Genomic DNA, 20,708 nt, shown 5'->3' with positions numbered 1-20,708 from the left:
CTTACTGAGCTCTGTGCTTTTGCAAATGTCACTCTATATCCTTCAGACTAGGCACAACTAGTCAGGCAACTTTCAGTCGCAATAGTTAGCACAGAGTAAGGAATTCACTTATGGCAAACTGACTGTTCATAGAATCATAGAATCATAGAAACCCTACAGTGCAGAAGGAGGCCATTCGGCCCATCGAGTCTGCACCGACCACAATCCCACCCAGGCCCTACCCCCACATATTGTTATCCGCTAATCCCTCTAACCTACACATCCCAGGACTCTAAGGGGCAATTTTTTTTTTTAACCTGGCCAATCAACCTAACCCACACATCTTTGGACTGTGGGAGGAAACCGGAGCACCCGGAGGAAACCCACGCAGACACGAGGAGAATGTGCAAACTCCACACAGACAGTGACCCAAGCCGGGAATCGAACCCGGGACCCTGGAGCTGTGAAGCAGCAGTGCTAACCACTGTGCTACCGTGCCGCCCGTTAATTGCCACTGATTCTTAAATTGGCAAACAAGATTTAAAGCTGAATTTTATGGGGGTGGAGGAGGAAGAGACTGCTTTCCCTCCCTTCCCCATTAGAAAAATGGTCTCAAATCAATCGATTTTAGAAAAGGCCACCCCACAGTGATATTATGCTGCAAGTAGTCTTGACAAGTGGAGAGTGGGGATCTCGCCCCCTCTGTGGGAGGGAGTCCTGTCCTTGAGCTGCCAGCCTATCTGATTGACCAATAGCTCTTGCAATTCCAGAACTCAGTCGCGGGTGCTGCTAGGACTGCAAGCAGTTCCAGGAAGGAGATCAATGACAATCAAAGCCAGGTAAGCCCCTGACTTCTTTGCCATGTACAGATCAAGCATCCGAGTGAGAGGGCAAGTGGAGTGGAAGGAGCAGATTTTGGAGGCCCGACAGGGAGACACACCAGGGGAGGAGGTATGATCTTAAGTGCCCCTGGTGTGCACAGGGTATCCAACAAAGGAACTACCCCCCCCCTTCCTTCCTCCCCTTTCACCAACTTTATTAAACAATGGCCTGCCAACTCTGACCTGCCATCCATGATCTAGCGCACTATGTGGAGATGCCGGCGTTGGACTGGGGTGAACACAGTAAGAGTGTTAACAACACCGGTTAAAGTCCAACAGGTTTATTTGGAAGCAAATGCCATTAGCTTTCGGAGCGCTGCTCCTTCGTCAGATGGACTGGAAATCTGCTCTCAAACAGGGCACAGAGACACAAAATCAAGTTACAGAATACTGATTAGAATGCGAATCTCTACAGCCAACCAGGTCTTAAAGATACAGACAATGTGAGTGGAGGGAGCATTAAACACAGGTTAAAGAGATGTGTATTGTCTCCAGACAGGACAGACAGTGAGATTCTGAAAGTCCAGGAGGCAAGCTGTGGGGGTTACTGATAGTGTGACATAAACCCAAGATCCCGGTTGAGGCCGTCCTCATGTGTGCGGAACTTGGCTATCAGTTTCTGCTCAGCGACTCTGCGCTGTCGTGTGTCGTGAAGGTCGCCTTGGAGAACGCTTACCCAAAGATCAGAGGCTGAATGCCCGTGACCGCTGAAGTGCTCCCCCACAGGAAGAGAACAGTCTTGCCTGGTGATTGTCGAGCGGTGTTCATTCATCCGTTGGCATGGCGTCTGCATGGTTTCCCCAATGTACCATGCCTCGGGACATCCTTTCCTACAGCGTATCAGGTAGACAACGTTGGCCGAGTTGCAAGAGTAGGTACCGTGTACCTGGTAGATGGTGTTCTCACGTGAGATGATGGCATCCGTGTCGATGATCCGGCACGTCTTGCAGAGGTTGCTGTGGCAGAGTTGTGTGGTGTCATGGTCACTGTTCTCCTGAAGGCTGGGTAGTTTGCTGCGGACAATGGTCTGTTTGAGGTTGTGCGGTTGTTTGAAGGCAAGAAGTGGGGGTGTGGGGATGGCCTTAGCGAGGTGTTCGTCTTCATCAATGACATGTTGAAGGCTCCGGAGGAGATGCCGTAGCTTCTCTGCTCCGGGGAAGTACTGGACAACGAAGGGTACTCTGTCCACCGTGTCCCGTGTTTGTCTTCTGAGGAGGTCGGTGCGGTTTTTCGCTGTGGTGCGACGGGACTCATCCGCTTCATCCTGGACCACAATATCTTCACCTTCAACAACCAGTTCTTCATCCAGACACACGGAACAGCCATGGGGACCAAATTCGCACCTCAATATGCCAACATCTTCATGCACAGGTTCGAACAAGACTTCTTCACCGCACAGGACCTTCAACCGATGCTGTACACTAGATACATTGATGACATTTTCTTCCTTTGGAGTCATGGTGAGCAATCACTGAAACAACTCTATGATGACATCAACAAGTTCCATCCCACCATCAGACTCACCATAGACTACTCTCCAGAATCGGTTGCATTCTTGGACACACGCATCTCCATTAAGGACGGCCACCTCAGCACCTCACTGTACCGCAAGCCCACGGATAACCTCACGATGCTCCACTTCTCCTGCTTCCACCCAAAACACGTTAAAGAAGCCATCCCCTACGGACAAGCCCTCCGTATACACAGGATCTGCTCAGATGAGGAGGATCGCAACAGACACCTCCAGATGCTGAAAGATGCCCTCATAAGAACAGGATATGGCGCTCGACTCATCGATCGACAGTTCCGACGCGCCACAGCGAAAAACTGCACCGACCTCCTCAGAAGACAAACACGGGACACGGTGGACAGAGTACCCTTCGTCGTCCAGTACTTCCCCGGAGCAGAGAAGCTACGACATCTCCTCTGGAGCCTTCAACATGTCATTGATGAAGACGAACATCTCGCCAAGGCCATTCCCACACCCCCATTTCTTGCCTTCAAACAGCCGCACAACCTCAAACAGACCATTGTCCGCAGCAAACTACCCAGCCTTCAGGAGAACAGTGACCATGACACCACACAACCCTGCCACAGCAACCTCTGAAAGACGTGCCGGATCATCGACACGGATGCCATCATCTCACGTGAGAACACCATCTACCAGTTACACGGTACGTACCCTTGCAACTCGGCCAACGTTGTCTACCTGATACGCTGCAGGAAAGGATGTCCCGAGGCATGGTACATTGGGGAAACCATGCAGACGCTACGACAACGGATGAATGAACACCGCTCGACAATCACCAGGCAAGACTGTTCTCTTCTTGTGGGGGAGCACTTCAGCGGTCACGGGCATTCAGCCTCTGATCTTTTGGTAAGCGTTCTCCAAGGCGACCTTCACGACACACGACAGCGCAGAGTCGCTGAGCAGAAACTGATAGCCAAGTTCCGCACACATGAGGACGGCCTAAACCGGGATGTTGGGTTTATGTCACACTATCAGTAACCCCCACAGCTTGCCTCCTGGGCTTGCAGAATCTCACTGGCTGTCCTGTCTGGAGACAATACACATCTCTTTAACCTGTGCTTAATGCTCCCTCCACTCACATTGTCTGTATCTTTAAGACCTGGTTGGTTGTAGAGATTTGCATTCTAATCAGTATTCTGTAACTTGATTTTGTGTCTCTGTGCCTGTTCGAGGGCAGATTTCCAGTCCATCTGACGAAGGAGCAGCGCTCCGAAAGCTAATGGCATTTGCTTCCAAATAAACCTTTTGGACTTTAACCTGGTGTTGTTAAAACTCTTACTAGCGCACTATGTCAGTGGAGGTGGATTAAGGGTTCTCAAGTGGCCATTAATTAGTCTAAGGGCAGGAAACCTAGTTGTTTAAGTTTATTTATGAGTGTCACAAGTAGGCTTACATTAATGCTTGATGCACATCAATTTAGACATGAGGCTCAAAGCTCAGTAAATGAAGGCTTTTATTTACTATTAACGAAGCTATCAGAACTTAAGTACACTATCCCAGACTAAAGGGGTCCCGGCCAGAGCAGGGACTCTTATACCTCTCCCAGGAGGCCGAGCCCGACTGGGATGTGCCACAACACTATCATACCAAGGTGTAACAACCCCACCCTAACCCAACAGCAACAATAGCACAATCCAACAGTAAGATATGTACATCCTTGTAGTCCTGGCCAGCCCCTGGCTCAGCACTATCCAGTGGGAACCAACGATGGTTCACCACAATGCTGCAATGAAGTTACTGTGAAAATCCTCTAGTCACCACATTCCGGCTCCTTTTCGGATACACGGAGGGAAAATTTATCACTTAACCAGCACATCTTTCGGATGTGGGAGAAAACCGGAGCACCCGGAGGAAACCCAGGCAGACATGGGGAGACAGTGACCCAAGCTGGGAATCAGACATGTACACCTAGGCCTGAATTTTCCGCCCATTGGGCACATGCCGGGAAGTGGGCATGAAACGCATTCCTGACCAGCAGTGAGCCCTGGAGCACAACTTCATGTTGGCTGGTGTGAATGTGTGCTGGGGTGGGTGAGAAATGGGCAGGTGTTGAGAACAGGGAAGGTGCGCACTGGCATTGGCTTCCACAGGGTGACAGCCACTGTGGAGCAGTCTTAGGGAGCTGCAGATAAAGAACAAACAAAGAACAAAGAACAGTACAGCACAGGAAACAGGCCCTTCAGCCCTCCAAGCCTGTGCCGCTCCTTGGTCCAACTAGACCAATCGTTTGTATCCCTCCATTCCCAGGCTGCTCATGTGACTATTCAGGTAAGTCTTAAACGATGTCAGCGTGCCTGCCTCCACCCCCTACTTGGCAGCGCATTCCAGCCCCCCACCACCCTCTGTGTAAAAAACGTCCCTCTAATATCCGAGTTATACTTTGCCCCTCTCAGCTTGAGCCCGTGACCCCTCGTGATCGTCACCTCCGACCTGGGAAAAAGCTTCCCACCGTTTAACCTATCTATGCCCTTCATAATCTTGTACACCTCTATTAGATCTCCCCTCATTCTCCGTCTTTCCAGGGAGAACAAGCCCAGTTTACCCAATCTCTCCTCATAGCTAAGACCCTCCATACCAGGCAACATCCTGGTAAACCTTCTCTGCACTCTCTCTAACGCCTCCACGTCCTTCTGGTAGTGCGGTGACCAGAACTGGGCGCAGTACTCCAAATGTGGCCTAACTAGCGTTCTATACAGCTGCATCATCAGACTCCAGCTTTTATACTCTGTACCCTGTCCTATAAAGGCAAGCATACCATATGCCTTCTTCACCACCTTCTCCACCTGTGTTGCCAACTTCAAGGATTTGTGGACTTGCACACCTAGGTCCCTCTGTGTTTCTATACTCTTGATGGCTCTGCCATTTATTGTATAACAACTGCCTACATTATTTCTTCCAAAATGCATCACTTCGCATTTATCTGGATTAAGTTCCATCTGCCACCTCTCCGCCCAATTTTCCAGCCTATATCCTGCTGTATTGTCCGACAATGTTCATCGCTATCCGCAAGTCCAGCCATCTTCGTGTCATCCGCAAACTTGCTGATAACACCAGTTACACCTTCTTCCAAATCATTTATATATATCACAAATAGCAGAGGCCCCAGTACAGAGCCCTGCGGAACACCACTGGTCACAGACCTCCAGCCGGAAAAAGACCCTTCGACCACTACCCTCTGTCTCCTATGGCCAAGCCAGTTCTCCACCCATCTAGCCACTTCTCTTTGTAACCCATGAGCCTTAACCTTCTTAACCAACCTGCCATGTGGGACTTTGTCAAATGCCTTACTGAAATCCATATAGACGACATTCACGGCCCTTCCTTCGTCAACCGTTTTTGACACTTCCTCAAAAAACTCCACCAAATTTGTAAGGCACAACCTCCCTCTTACAAAACCATGCTGTCTGTCACTAATGAGATTGTTTCGTTCTAAATACACATACATCCTGTCTCTAAGAATCCTCTCCAACAACTTCCCTACCACGGACGTCAAGCTCACCGGCCTATAGTTTCCTGGGTTATCCCTGCTACCCTTCTTAAACAACGGGACCACATTCGCTATCCTCCAATCCTCAGGGACCTCACCTGTGTCCAAAGAAGTGACAAAGATTTCCGTCAGAGGCCCAGCAATTTCATCTCTCATCTCCCTGAGCAGTCTCGGATAGATGCCATCAGGCCCTGGGGCTTTGTCAGTTTTAATGTTCCCTAAAAAACCTAACACTTCCTCCCTTGTAATGGAGATTCTCTCTAACGGGTCAACACCTCCCTCTGAGACACTCCCGGTTAACACGTCCCTCTCCTTTGTGAATACCGATGCAAAGTATTCATTTAGGATCTCCCCTATTCCCTTGGGTTCTAAGCATAATTCCCCTCCTTTGTCCCCGAGAGGTCCGATTTTCTCCCTGACAACTCTTTTGTTCCTAATATGAATAGATTGCCTTAGGATTCGGTGAAAAATAAATAGTGACGGAAAAAACTATGCAAGGAGAGTGTTTAGGCAGCACATTCAAAAACAAAACGCAGTCCCAGACAATTTTTTAAATTTTATTTCAGCCGACAGTTCATCCCGTCCTGGATCGAGGTTGCAGCTAAAATGTAATGGCCAATTGGCCAACCTGCCAACCGCAAAAGTAGATAGGCCACATAAAATTGCATTCACTTGGCCCATAATAGGCTAAATTGCCTGACTGATTTTTGGCGGATGAAATATTGCGTGAGTGCACAATATGAGGTTTCTCCCGCCCGACATCTTTCTGCACAATTTCACACTCTTTTGGATTGGGCATGAGTCTGACCGAACAATGTAAAATTCTGGCTTTAATCTCTGAGTTAACTATATATAGTCCTATTTTGAAATAAAGAGCTCACAATATTGTTTTACCAATCCGTGTTGTGTGATCGGTATGTTTACGTCGAAGAGAAGGTAAAATCCAGCATACTTTACATGCCACTCCCAGCCCCATTATAATCCTAATAATCCCCACTATGATCCTATAATCCAGTCCTAAATTTCAGGTTGATAATAAAACTATCTACTCATCCTCACTTATCCGTGAAGTCCCATTCTCACCAAATTACTGTTGGCACTTTGTTTCCAAGTCTCTCCATTTAGCAGATTCATCCAACACTCACCCACTTCTCTACTCAACTTGCCTTTTTCTTAATACTAATGGGATTGAGGAGAATCTAAGGTTGAGGTGAGTGTCATAGCACATTGAGAAGAATAGGAGAATACAGCAGTTAACACTGCTCACTCTTTCAGCTGAATATACCCTCTTAAATTTATGCAGCACCAAACAAAAGTTACAGTAAATATATAATTATTACACTCACTTCTCACATACAAACAAACACATGGACAGTCTTCTGTTAACACAAACACTTCCACATATAATTTTGCCTTCTAATTTTTCTTAAAATAATTTTAGTAAACAACCAAACATATTCTGTAGGAGCAGAGAAGTTACTGTAAAACAAAATGGATGTTGGTTTTATTTCTTGAAAGTATTTGAAATGAGTGGGCAAAGTGGTTAGCAATGCTGCCTCACAAATTCAAGGGACCCGGGGTCGATTCCGTCCTTGGGTTACTGTCTGTGTGGAGTTAGGTGGATTTGGCCATGCTAAATAGTGTCCAAAGATGTGAAGGTTAGGTGGATTAGCCATGGTAAACACATGGGGTTACAGGGATAGGTTGGGAGGTAGAATCTGGGTTAGATGCTCTTTTGGAGAGTGGGTGGTTCTATGACATGACAGTGAACTCCAACATGCAATAGGCAAGTCACAAAATTAAAACTGAAACTCCTTTTAGACTGCCAACTACTGCATCACACTGAGATTCAACACAAAAAATTAATTAACATGAAATCCCCATAGGAAATGCTTACGTAGTCATTTTCAATGGTGTGCAAAGACAGCATACATATAATGCTCTAGTTAACTGCGTAATATATTCCCCTCTAAAAGTATGCCCAAAATGTGAAAATGTACTAATTAGTATTTCAAAGTGTCATGTATTTATCAAAGTAAACAAAGATGTAAGCTTTAACAAACATCTTTTTTCAGTCACATTCTCACTAGCCTTCAAGTATTTCCATAAATCTGACAATGGTACTTGCATAGCACTACTAAGGCTGATGTTTTCTTAACCATGATGACTTGACAGAAAGAATAACACAGAAATTGAGTGCTGCAAAATATTTGTATTACGAAGTGTGGACTGTATATATTTTTGCAGCAATTCAACAATTCCAAATATGTGGACAATTCAGGAGTAAGTCAATATCACCCACATTGAAGAGTGTACAGCAGGGATTCATAAACAAAAAAAAATTCCAAATTTAAGAGATAAACATTGATATGTTGCACAACAGTTGGTTTTGTGATGACGATGCAGCATTGACATACAGCCTAATGCCTTATTATAAAGGAGTTCTAATCATCAGCTTATGATGTGATTGCTCAACTCGGCAATAATTTACAACATATTTACCCCACTGCAAAACACTACGATATATTACACAGATCTGCTGCCCGAGGCTACAAACACTCTCGTTAATGACTGCACTAGACAATGATACACTATAGCTATCTGCTGCACTAGGCTAAAACACTACAATTATCTGCTGCACTAGACAAAAACACTACAATTATCTGCTGCACTAGACAATGATACACCATAGTTATCTGCTACATGAGGTTACAGTATACTATATCCATCTGATGCACCAGGCTACAATACACTATATTGATCTACTGCACTGAACATTGATGTACGGTAGTTTTTTGCTGCATGCGAAAAGGATCCACTATAATTATCTGCTGTGCTAGACAATGAGGCATCGTATTTACCTGCTGCAGTAGATAATGATGCATTTTAGTTATCTGCTGTACTCGGCTGCAACCACTGTAGTGATCAGCTGCATGAGAAAATGCTGCACTATAGTTATCCGCTGCACTGGACATTGACATACTATAGTTTTTTGCTGCATGAGAAAATGATGCTCTATCTGCAGCACTAGACAACAATGCACTTTAGCTGTATGGTGCATTATAGATATCTGCTGCATCCTAGGCTGCAAACACTATAACAATCAGCTACACAAGAAAATGCTGTACTATAGCTATGCTACATAGGCAGATCGGCTCATGCACACTGGCCCCCACATCGCCGGCTTCCCAATCGCTGGCCTACCAATTGTTTACCAACTTCTCACCGCCACATTGCCGGCTAACTTGACAACCCCCACCCCCAAAATCACTGGCCCACCCAAATTCCACCCCCCCCCCCACCCCGGGCCAGCCCCGATTGCCTCCTCCCCCCTCTCCCACCGATCCCAGTGTAGAGTACAGGTCCACCCCCCACCCCACCCATTGTCCCCCAGTAGTCCCTTCCCCCTTTGGCCCCACCCCTTGGCACTGCCCAGTGCCTGGTGTGCAGTGCCAGGGTGCCCTGTGGACACTGTCAGGGTTCCAGGCTGGGACTATCAGGTTGGCACTGCCCAAGGGGCACCACCCCTCCTGCCCCCATCCTCCCGGGAAGGCTTCAATGCCCTCTGTCCTCACCAGCAGGGTGAGCACACCTGGTCAGTTGATGGGGACCAGTTGTAAACCTCACTGGTGGGAAACTCTCCTGTGGGTGCGGAGACACTTGTGAGCCCAGAGACTACCGTCCCGGGCTCGCTAATCATATTGAAATGACAATATGGCAATCAGCCCCGTGCCAATTTCCAGTGTGGGGCTGATTACATCTGGAAGCATAACCTGGGAGACTCACGCTTGACCAGACGCTGGTCGTGAGTCCCGCTACAGGCCCCCTGCTGATGTCTCTCGGCCTGCTGCACTACTTGAGCAGCACAGCAGGCCGGGAGAATCCCGGTCAAAGTCTTTTGACCGTTGCAAAGTTGCCAAAGATCATTTTAACCCCAGATCTTCAATTATCATGTTGAGGTATAAATTCAGTCTGCAGTCTGGGGCCAGAGGAGACCATTCCTGGTTTCATGGCCAGATTGAGGGGATTAGCAGAGCACTGCGTGCTTTGACCAGTTTTATGGGAGATGTTAAGAGACCGTTTGTTATGCGGGATCAACAGCCGCACAATACAGAAAAAACTGCTGGCTGAGACTAAAATCTCTTTCAAAAAAGCTGTGGAGGTGGCCTAGGTGACTGGATGCATTGAGCTGGATGTAAGTGAAGGTGTGACCAATGAGATGAACCTTTTGTGATGGGAAATGGTTGCTCTGCAGAACAGCCCGAGCGAGGGTGCAGCAGACCCATGGAGGATGGTGCAGCACTGGGGGTGGATGCTTGTTTTCAATGTGGGGGAGAAACCCCAAGAAACTGGCTGGTGCAGAAATTACATCTGTTGTAAAAGGGTCATTTACAAGCCTATTTATTACTCCTATTTATTAACTACAGCTCAGCCTTCAACACCATTATTCCTATGACACTCATCTCTAAACTCTGTGGCCTGGGGCTTGGCTCCTCCCTCTGCGACTGGATCCTAGACTTCCTAACCCACAGACCACAATCAGTAAGGATAAGCAACAACACCTCCATGATTATCCTCAACACCACTGTTCCACAAGGCTGTGGTGTTCTCAGTCCCTTACTATACGCTTATGACTGTGTGGCCAAATTCCACTCCAACTCCATCTTCAAGTTTGCTGACGACACCACTGTAGTGGGTCGGATCATAAATAATGATGAGACAGCGTACAGGAAAGAGATAGAGAACCTGGTGAAATGGTGCGATAACAATCTCTCCCTCAATGTCAACAAAACAAAAGAGATAGTCATCAACATCAGGAAGCATAGTGGAGGACATGCTCCTGTCTACATCAATGGGGATGAAGTGGAAATGGTCAACAGCTTCAAGTTTTGTGGTGTTCAGATCATCAACAATCGGTCCTGGTCACCTCCACGCCGATACTATAGTTAAGAAAGTCCACCAACGCCTTCAATTCTCAGGAGGATAAGGAAATTTAGTATGTCCGCTCTTACTCTCACCAATTTTCACAGATGCACCATAGAAAGCATTATTTCTGGTTGTATCACAGCTTTGTATGGCTCCTGCTCTGACCAAGAGTGCAAGAAACTACAAAGGTTGTGAACGTAGCCCAGTCCATCATGCACACCAAACTCCCATCCATTGGCTCCATCTACACTTCCCGCTGCCTCGGAAAAGCAACCAGCATAATCAAGAACCCCACGCACCCTGGACATACTTTCTTCCACCTTTCCATCAGGAAAAAGATACAAAGATCTGAGAAGACATACCAATTGACTCAAGAACAGTTTCTTCCCTGCTACTATCAGACTTTTGAATCGACCTATTATATATTAAGCTGATCTTTCTCTACACCTTATCTGTAACTGCAACATTATATTCTGCATCCTCTCCTTTCCTTCTCCCCTATGTACTCTATGAATGGTATGTTTTGTCTGTATAGTGCGCAAGGAATGATACTTTTTACTGTATCAAATCAAAGCATGACGGAGAATGAAACTGGCAGGACAGATGCGCAAACAAAAGTGACAGTTTGTTTAACTCCATTAAAGAAACTGGATGAGGAGCCCAACAGGGGATCTGAATCATATACTTTAAACCAAGTCCAATTCACTAACGTGCCACCTATAGGAATAGCCTTGATCTCTTAAAATGGAGGTCAACACAGGAGCCATGGGCACAATCATAGGGGGGGGGGGGGGGGCAAGCGTTCCCATACCTTCAAAAAAGTCTGCAACTCTTGAGATTAAGTGATTTGGGAGCCATTTTGTTTTATAGGAGAAGACAATAAGGTCAGTTACAGTAATAGTATCCTACAGAAACCAACCAGCACAGTTATCTGTTCTGGTGATTGAGGGTCACAGATCTTGTCTCATGGGTCAAGATGGTTGAAACAGATAAAATTAGACTGGCTGGAGACATTAAATATTTGGGATGAACTACTGTGCGGATACTCTTAGGTTTTCCAAAAGGAACTGGGATGAATTAAAAAGGACTAAAGTCAAAATTTCTTCAGGCCCGCTCAGTGTCTTATGCACTCCTTCAGAAGATAGATATGGAACTAGAAAGATTGAAGGATTTAGACGTAATAGAATCTGTACAGTTTTTTAAATAGGCTGCACCTATAATCCCTATTCTAAAACTAGATCGCACTGTAAGAATCTGTGGGGATTATAAATTAACTGCAAATCAAGGAGTTCGGATAGATATATACCCCATTTTGAGAATTGAGGATCTTATGTCAAATTAGTAAGGGATCTTAAGTAAACAAAGTTAGATCTCAATCACACCTTCTGGCAGCTGGAGTTGGATGGAGATTCCCAGTGGTTAGTTACCATCAACACCCACAATGGTGTACATCAGTCCACACCCTTTGGAGTCTCATCGGCCTGTCCTATTTTCCAGCATACGACGGAAAGTTTATTGCAGGGCATTCCTAAAGTAGTGGTTTAGCCGGATGACATCCTAATTATGGGAGTATCCCCTGAGGAGCACAGGGCAAACTTAGAGGAGGTCCTAAGAAGATTTAATGAAACGGGCGTCCATTTGAAATGAGAGAAATGCACTTTACAGGCAGATGAAGTTACATACTTGGGTTTCAGGATACACGCTAGAGACCTAAATCCTTTGGAGGATAGTTAAATCCATAATCCTAAAAAGGTATCGGAGTTAAAACATTTCCTAGGAATGCTGAATTATTACAACAGATTCTTAAAATGTGTCTATAATTTTAAAGTTGTTTTTTAGTTTATTTATTAGTGTCACAAGTAGGCTTACATTAACACTGCAATGAAGTTACTGTGAAAATCCCCTAGTCGTCACACTCCAGCGCCTGTTCGGGTACACTGAGGGAGAATTTAGCATGGCCAATGCACCTAACTAGCACGTCTTTCAGACTGTGGGAGGAAACTGGAGCACCCAGAGGAAACCCATGCAGAAACGGGGAGAACATGCAGACTCTGCACAGACAATGACTCAAGCTGGGAATCAAACCCAGGTCCCTGGCGCTGTGAGGCAGTAGTGTTAGCCATTGTGCCGTGATACCCACAGTGCCACCATGCTGCCCACGGTGGCATGGTTTAGGTCCGCTTCACCAGTTTTTGACGAAGCATCTGTGATGGAAATGGGAAGAAGCACAAAACGTGGCATTTGCAAAAGTAAAACAAACCTTATAGTCATCAACACTGTTTGTACATTTTGATCCAACCAAACCACCTGTGATGCATAACCATATGAAATGGGAGCAGTCTTTTCCGATAAGATGTCAGATGGAGTACAGAGACCAATTGCATTTGCATCAAGAACTTTCAGATGCTGAGAAAAAGTACCTCCCTTTGCCACAGACAGTACCATCACCTTCTATACTACAAGAAATAGTGTTGGTGCTGCACTTTATAGAGATTTTGCCAGTCTCAGCTACTCATAAAAACTTGGACCGAAAGGGATGCCGTGTTGTCAAAAGTAAAGAGGATGGTGATGCAAGGATGGTGCTATGATAAGTCAGAGCAAATCAGATCTTACCTGCAGCGTAGGCTGGAGATAATATGTGAGGATGGCATGTTATCGTGCCAGCACTGGGGTGATGGCTTTTATTACAGGAATTGCACAACACACACCCCAAACAAAATAGGATGAAAGCACTAGCCCCAAGTTATGTTTGGTGGCCAGACATCGATAATAAAATCAAAAGAATGGTCAGCCAGTGCCCTAGTTGTGAAACCCAGCAGTCATTGCCACCACCACCAAATATGCTTCAACGGACCACAGCCCATTGACCCACAGACCAATGGGCTGTGGTCAAGGCAGCATATAGATTCCACAGGGCCAATCATGAGACATATGTTCCTCATCCTGGTTGATGTTCATTCTAAATGACTGGATGTCCATTTGATGAGATCTACGTTGGCCACAGCCACCACTGACAAGTTGCGACAGATTTTTGCCATCCATGGCATCCCAGAGGTTTTAGTGTCAGACAGTGGCACAGCTTTTACAGCGGAGGAGTTTTGAAAATTTAAGTTAAACAGTATTCGCCGCGCTCAGTCAGCCCCTTATCACCCAGCTTCTAATGGTTTAGCAGAACAAGAACAAGAGCAAATGTTCCTATTATCTATGAACAAGCAAGTTCACAAGCCGTTATGTTTGGCAAGTTTCTTATTGTCATGCAATACCATGGCAAATGTAACTACAGGGATTATGCCAGCTGAATGGCCAATGAGAGATTGCTTACAAACCCATTTGGATTTGGTATTTCCAGATTTGATGGGGAGGTGGAGGCTAAACAAACCTCACAGAAAGAAAACCATGACAGAAGAAAAAGGGACAGTGTTTTCTAGGTTGATGATTTGGTTATAGCCAGAAACTTTGCAGGTGGACGAACATGGGGGACCGGCCAAAATTTGGTAAAAAGGGGACCTTTGTTGTAGAAGTAAAAAGATGCCATGTAAAAAGCATATGGATCCTTTGAGAAAGAGATTTGAGCCTGATACAGGGGACCAACAAATGTGATCTGCGGTGTATGCCAGTTGCTTATCAAAGGGTTCCTGTTGTTAATGTGGAGCCAAGGCAAACCATGATTCCTGAAACAGAGCTAATCAGGAGCAAGGATAGGGGGCCTGGGGACAGGGAGGATCATCAGTTGGAACCAGGGAGGAGAAAAGAGTAAAAGTGCATTGCAGTTCTATTAGTCCCTTATCTTGTGTATGTGTATATAATATATATTATTGTTAATAAATCAATTACTTGAAGCCACGAGTCTTCTTCGACTTTACTAGTTATCTACTGCACTAAGCTACAATACATTATAGTTATCTGCTGCGCTAGGCTGCAAACACTATAGCGCTCAGCTGAACTAGAAGATGCTGCACTATAGTTATCTGCTGCTACACTAGGCTACAATACAGTATAGTTATCTGCTGCAGTCAGCAATGATACATATAGTCATCTGCTGCACTAGACAATGATGCACTATAGTTATCTGTTGCACTAGAATTCAACGCATTATAATTATCTGCTGCACTAGACTACAATACGCTATAGCTATCTGCTGCATTCGGCAATGATGCACTATAGTTATCTGCTTCACTAGACAATTATACATTCTATTTACCTAGTGTACTAGACAATGATTCACCATAGATATCTACTGCATAAAAGAATGATATGTATAGTTATCTGCTGCACAAAACAATGATGTATTAAAGTTATCTGCTGCACTCGACAATGATGCACTACAACTATCTGCTGCAGTAGACAGTGATACTCTATAGTTATCTGCTGCACTAAACAATTGTGATGATACTGTGCCTTAAGAAAAGTGTGTTAGTCATGTTCTTTGTGCAGGATCTGTTTTAGCAGTTTTTTTTTATTATCGGAGCCGTTCTGTCTACAGCATGCATCCTGTATTGTTACTGTGGCAGCACAATTGCTTCTAATTGCTAGAATGTTTGTTTTAATCTGAACTAATGCCGTTTTTTGGTGTTCCCTTGGGATTTTGCAGAGTGGGGCTTGTTTGGCATGATTGGCGGGTATGGTCATATGACTGGGTGAAGGTAGGCTTACACAAGAAATTCAAGCTTAGTTGCAGTTTAGATGTTGCGAGAGGGCAATGCCTTTTTTTCCCCCTTCTGAAGTCTGGAGACTGGGAGCTGCCAGAGACCAGGGCTACTGCTATGAAGTTCTGCTGTTTTGAGGATATATCCTTCTTTGGAAACTGCTGTCTGGATCTCTGTCCAGAAGTGTTAAAAGGCTAGAAATCTAGCACCATGTGGGCATACTTATTTTCTGTGCTAACTAACTCTGAAGGAGGATGAAAGTCTATGGGGATATTGCTTTCAATTGTAACAATAGAGATAGCTAGCTATTAAGAATTATACTTTGTCATGTTTAAGTATTTTAATTGATAAAAGTTATACTAATTATTTTTGTTGCATTCTGTGTTTCTAAATAAAAGTTTGTTTTGATAAAAGCTTCCTAGTGGATCACTTGAATTATACCTGGAGTGAAGCATCTTATTCTCACCCTAAAGCCAAAATCAAATGCAAAAGTTGAGTCTAGGCTAACTGCATAATGTACCTTGGAGTTTTTGATCTGGTCCCTAACACAATGATGTACTATAGTTATCTGCTGCACTAGACAATGATGCACTATAGCTACTTGCTGCAGTAGACAGTAATGCACTATAGTCATCTGCGGCACTAGACTGCAATACACTTTAGTATCTGCTGCACTCGACATTGATGCATTATAGTGAACTGCTGCGCTAGACTACAATACATTATAATTTTCTACTGCACTAGAGAGTGATACACTAGAGTTATCTGCTGCACCACACAATAATACATGGTAATTATCTGCACTAGGCTTCAATACACTTTAGGTATCTGCTACACTAGAAAATGATGCACTATTGTCATCTGCTGCATGAGACTACAATGCATTATAAGTATCTGCTGCAGTAGAGAATGATGCACTATATTTACCTTCTGCACTGATGCACTGTAGTAATCTGCTGCAGTAGACAATGATGCATAATTGTTATCTGCTTCAAACACGCCTACTGCTCTACCACCCATCCACACTTTGGCAAATCAGACCACAAGGCTGTGCTCCTGCTCCTGGCTTATAAGCAAAAACTGAAGCGGGAGAATTTGATAAAGAAAGTCATGCAATGCTGGTCTAATGATCTCCTACAGGACTGCTTCGGGTCAGTAGACAGGTTAATATTTAAGAACTCAGTACCAGCCTAAATGAGTGTGCCACTGTAGTAACAGACTTCATTAGTAAGTGCTTAGAAGACTGTGTGCCAAAGAAACAAATCCATGTGTCTACCAACCGTAAACCATGGGTGAACAGGAACATCCACTGCTAATTGAAGTCCAGGTCTGAGGCGTTCAAGTCAGGTGACTCTGACCTATACAAGAAATCTATATAATGATCTACGGAGAACCAAAGATGCCAAGAGACAATATCGGACCAAACTAGAATCCCAGGCTAGCCACATGAACACCCACCAATTATGGCAAGGTCTACATGACATTACAAGCTAGATGGAAAAGACGTGTAGAATCGCTGGCAACAATGCACCCCTTCCCGATGAACTCAACGCCTGTTTTGAGCAAGAGGTCAGCAAGAAGACGTCATCTGCCTCATTCGAACCGGTATTCAAGGTCACCATCGCAGACGTTAGGTCGGGCTTTTTGAAAGTTAACCCTTGGAAAGCGACTGGCCCATCTGGGGTACCCGGAAGAGCATTCAGATCCTGCATGGACTAGCTGGTGAGGGTATTCGCAGACATCTTTAACCTCTCCTTACTCCAATCTGAGGTCCCTACCAGCTCCAAGAAGACAACCATCGTCTCTGTATCAAAGAAAAGCCAGGAAGCATGTCTTAATGACTGCCGCCCGGTGGCTCTGACATCCATCATTATAAAGTGCTTCAAAACGTTATTCATGGCACGCATCAACTCCAGTCTCCCAGACTGCCTGGATTCACTACAGTTTGCCTATTGCCACAACAGGTCCACAGCAGATACCATCTCTCTGGCGCTACACTCATCCCTAGAACACCTGGATAATAAGGAAAATTATGTCAGACTCCTATTTATTGACTAGAGCTCAGCCTTCAACACGATTATCCAAACAAAACTCATCTCCAAAACCGTGGCCTGGGGCTCAGTTCCTCCCTCTGCGACTGGATCCTAGAGTGCCCCACAAGGCTGTGTCCCCAGCCCCTTATTATACTCCTTATACACTTATGACTTTGTGGTCAAATTCCATTTTTAAGTTTGCTGACGACACCACTGTATTGGGTCAGATCTCAAACAATGATGAGACGGAGTACAGGAAAGAGATTAGAGAATCTGGTAAAATGGTGCGATAACAATAATCTCTCCCTTGATTTCAGTAAAACGAAAGAGATAGTCATCGACTTCAGGAAACGTAGTGGACGACTTTCAAATGGACGCATTATATATTAAGCTGATCTTTCTCTTCAACCTATCTGCAACTGCAACACTATGTTCTGCTTTCCTTCTCCCCTATGTAGTCTATGAACGGTATATTTTTGTCTGTACAGTGCGCAAGAAACATTACTTTTCACTGGATCCCAATAGATGTGACAATGATAAATCAAGATACACTATAGTTATCTGCTTCACTAGACAATGATGCACAATAATTATCTGCTGCACTAAACAATGATGTACTATAGTCACCTACTGCATTAGACAATGATACAGTATAATTATCTGCTGCTCTAGAAAATGATATGCCATACATATTGGCTACAAATAACAATGATGTACTACAGTTATCGGTTGCACTAGACAATGGTACACTATAGGTTTCTGTTGCACTCGACAATGATGCACTACAGTTACCTGCTGCACTAGACTACAATACATTATAATTATCTGCTGCATTAAGAATGATACACTGTAATTATCTGCTGCACCAGACAATAATACACTGTGGTTATCTACAGCACTAGACAACAATGTACTGTAGTTATCTGCTGCACTAGACAATGATGAACTATTGTTATTTACTGCACTAGGCTACAATACACTATTGTTATCTGCTCACTAGGCAATGATGCACTATAGTTATCTGCCTCACTAGGCTACAATATACCGTAGTTATCTGCTGACTAGACAATGATGCACTATAGTTATCTACTGTACTAGGCTATAATACACTGTAATTATCTGATGCACTCAGCTACAATACACTATTGTTATCTGCTGCACCGACAATGAGCAATGATATACTGTAGTTATCAGCTTCACTAGACAATGATGCACTGTCTTTGACAAACTTTGACCGAGCAAATTCTCACTGCAGTAACTTATAATCCATTCTAATTTTTGATTTAATATATATATTAAAATGACATAATAGTATTATATTTTGATGCTGCCAAAGGTTTCAATAAAACACTGATATGGTGGCAACATTCTTTTAACACAAAACTCTTCCATGTCCAGAAATATGAGTGACAGCTTCATTAATATTATCAAATCAAATGAATACATTTTTAAAAGGTTCAAATGGAGAGTATTTTTTCCACACTTGATCAATTTAGATCCATACATTTGGATGAGCATGAAATAATTCGCCAAATGTTGATATGACTGAATTAAATTTTTCATTTTTTTTTAACCTTGGTCTTGCTATGACTATACACATTGATTTGCAGTTCACCAACAGTAGCCAGGGCTGAGAAATAGCTGTAATCAACAGCTAGAGCCATCTGTGCCACAACACTCCACTTTACTTTCAATATACTAATATTTCCTTGAAATCCACACCATACTTAACATTACCAAAGATCAAATGGTGCTATTTACTTCAACCCACACAGATATAAAATAGAAAGAGATTTTTCATTGAGAAACAAAATCTAATTTACCTGAATTGCTGTGCCCTGACAGTGTTTTCTCTTAAGTTTTGTTCACTTTAAGGTAGATTTTCAAAAGTCTTGAATGCTTGCCGACACCTTCTTTGAAACATTCTGTCATGCACCGTGACAGCTACTGAAAGTGGTAGCACAGAATCCTAGTTCTTGGCTTCAAGTCTCCACCAAATAGAAGATCATTTAGAAAATGTGGCATGAGTGGTTATATGTGTGGATCTGGAGTGGCAGGGTTGCATAATGCTGGGGAAGCTTTCCTCGAGCAGTACCATCATGTCAATTCTAATCAATGAAGCTGATAGATAAATGTTTGACATGCTTATTCTGCATTCAAGTATGCATTTTTCTTCTTAACAGACAATAACCAAACAAACACTGAACATGCTCTCAGTAATACTGTGCATACTGCATTTAAACAGATATTAACCACATGTTGAACATGCTCATAGTACCAGAGGGCTGTTCCAGTGGGCCATGCCAGGGGCTCTCTGTGGGCAACTCCATTGGAAGGGGGATGTCCCTTTATCAGTTGGGGGAGGTTCCCCTTGTACATGCACCGGGGTTGGGGGGCGCGGCGGTGGACTCCCCTGGTTCATGGCAAGGGAGGTCTCCGTGGACATGTGCAGAGGGTTCCTGTGTTTTATATTGGATATTGGGGCAGTCTTTTAAAAGGGCGTCACTATCTCGGGATACCTGACTGCCGGCTTTGTCCGGACAAACCCTACCAGTGTGACAGCAGGGATCATGCCTCCAGAATTTTTCTGCACATAGTGCTAGATTATCTGGAGAGAAAAACTGACTGTGCAGCCTGCAAGCTACTCTCTGGCTTTCTCACCACAGTAAGAAGTTTAACAACACCAGGTTAAAGTCCAACAGGTTTATTTGGTAGCAAAAGCCACACAAGCTTTCGGAGCCCCAAGCCCCTTCTTCAGGTGAGTGGGAATTCTGTTCACAAACAGGGCATATAAAGACACAGACTCAATTTACATGAATAATGGTTGGAATGCGAATACTTACAACTAATCAAGTCTTTAAGAAACAAAACAATGTGAGTGGAGAGAGCATCAAGACAGGCTAAAAAGGTGTGTATTGTCTCCAGACAAGACAGCCAGTGAAACTCTGTGGGGGTTACAGATAGTGTGACATGAACCCAATATCCCGGTTGAGGCCGTCCTCGTGTGTGCGGAACTTGGCTATCAGTTTCTGCTCAGCGACTCTGCGCCGTCGTGTGTTGTGAAGGCCGCCTTGGAGAACGCTTACCCGAATATCAGAGGCCGAATGCCCGTGACCGCTGAAGTGCTCCCCAACAGGAAGAGAACAGTCTTGCCTGGTGATTGTCGAGCGGTGTTCATTCATCCGTTGTCGCAGCGTCTGCATAGTTTCCCCAATGTACCATGCC

General features: G+C 44.5%; 1 protein-coding gene across 1 annotated transcript in view; it reads right to left on the bottom strand.

The window, feature by feature from the left end:
• The window catches only part of htr2aa (5-hydroxytryptamine (serotonin) receptor 2A, genome duplicate a), a 403,646-nt gene extending 384,225 nt beyond the window's left edge, over positions 1-19,421 (bottom strand). Inside the window, exon 1 of the mRNA XM_078231947.1 lies at positions 19,307-19,421. The gene's annotated coding sequence lies outside the window, so the exon portion shown is untranslated. The remainder of the gene's footprint in view (positions 1-19,306) is intronic.
• Between the last annotated feature and the right edge of the window lie 1,287 nt (positions 19,422-20,708).

The sequence above is a fragment of the Mustelus asterias genome, chromosome 17 (assembly GCF_964213995.1).
Source record: "Mustelus asterias chromosome 17, sMusAst1.hap1.1, whole genome shotgun sequence".
NCBI lineage: Eukaryota > Metazoa > Chordata > Chondrichthyes > Carcharhiniformes > Triakidae > Mustelus > Mustelus asterias.
The sequence above is the reverse complement of the archived record's forward strand: the minus strand, read 5'-3'. Positions and strand labels throughout refer to the sequence as shown.